Source organism: Endocarpon pusillum, assembly GCF_000464535.1.
Source record: "Endocarpon pusillum Z07020 unplaced genomic scaffold scaffold1818, whole genome shotgun sequence".
Lineage (NCBI taxonomy): Eukaryota > Fungi > Ascomycota > Eurotiomycetes > Verrucariales > Verrucariaceae > Endocarpon > Endocarpon pusillum.
Window position 1 is genome coordinate 6,718 of NW_006916082.1, and position 1,556 is coordinate 8,273.

Below are 1,556 nucleotides of genomic sequence, written 5' to 3' on the forward strand. Positions count from 1 at the left end.
GCCCCGCCAGCACAGCAATTTTTGGGTCGCGCCAAGGATTCGCAACACTTTTGGGACGGGCAGTATAGAAACTAGATGTCTATATATTTAGCAATCATATCAGCATCGTTTGGGAATCAAAAAAAATCTCTTAGGGTCTGATGATACTTGAAAAGAAGATAAAAGAGATTGCACAACACATTCTATCCTCACTTTATCAAGAGTCCTCAAGCCTGATGACTGACACTTGAGTCTATTACCGATCTAGAGGATAGCTGTTCCCTCCTTCGTAGCCTGGAGGTGTACGGTTAATCCATCATCACGGCCAGTCGTACTCGATCCTATCATGTTCTTGTCAACTCTCTTTCTCAAGCCTATATCAATCAACGTGCAAGAAGAGTGTACATAATACGTGTTCTATCATCTTGTCTAAATAAGTCTCCCCCGATGGCTCAGCGGTCTAGGGCGACCTCACAGACGGGACTATGATGTAAAAGGTAACTTTCTTTCTAGAAGAGTTCCAAATTCGATTCTTGGTAGTTCTCATGTGGCACTAGGTGATTGGTGATAATAGTGACCTCTTACTTAGTGTCACCTCTTTTTTATATTTTTTACCTTTCTTGTCTTTTTTCTTGACTCGCTGACTCGAAACCAGATCTCAGTGCAGAGTCATCGTTTGTGATCGGGACTCCACTTGGCTATTAGTCTACAGCATAAAATGACTCGAACAAGATAAATCAGTATGTCTGAGAGTTCTTGATCAACGGGGTTATCTTGTAGATCTCAGAGAGCTTGATCACAAGGTGATCTAACCTGATACGCTGACAGGATCAGAGATGAAGGACGGTCGATATCCTTTTTCAATCTTGTCCGACTCGGTCGACTTTAGATTAAACCAGACCAAAGGACAAGAAGAGATGTAGTTAGTGTAAAAGATGACAACTGACGATGTCGAATCCAGACATATTATTAGTAAGTATGTGGCTCCGTTATCAGCTGTATCTCTCTCTAACTCATTGAAAGTGGTAAGGGCGGTGCAGAGCCAGAAGTGGACAAATTTTCGGGAGCATGAGAAACGGTCTAGTTTCGGTATTCCTTAGAAAGCTCGAGTATAGCCAAAGCATTTTGTTCTTGACGACGAACCGAGTATCTAATTTTGATGATGCAATGAGGTATGAGGCTCTGTCGAAAGATTCCAAGATTCAAATTTGGAAGAGCTTCTTGGCAAGGGCCCCTGCCAAATATGGACCAGCGAGAGTGAACAACAAAGAACTTGACCAGCTGGCTGCCAGGAGCTCAAAATGGTCGGCAGGTGAGTACTCTGTCATCTCAGTGGTCGAATGCTTTGAGAATGAGGCTGATTGCTCTAGATTAAGAATCTTATGCAAGCACTCAGGCTTTGGCAAGGAAGAACAATTCACCTCTGACGTTCTTGCATCTGGAGACTGTGATGGAAATGAACGAGAAGTTTTTCTTTGAATTTAATGGAGAAGAACATACAAGAAGCGTTTTCATATAAATTGCAGCCACAAGGCTTATTAAAGGCCACTAGTTCTTTTGTTGAGCTGTTTGTCAGC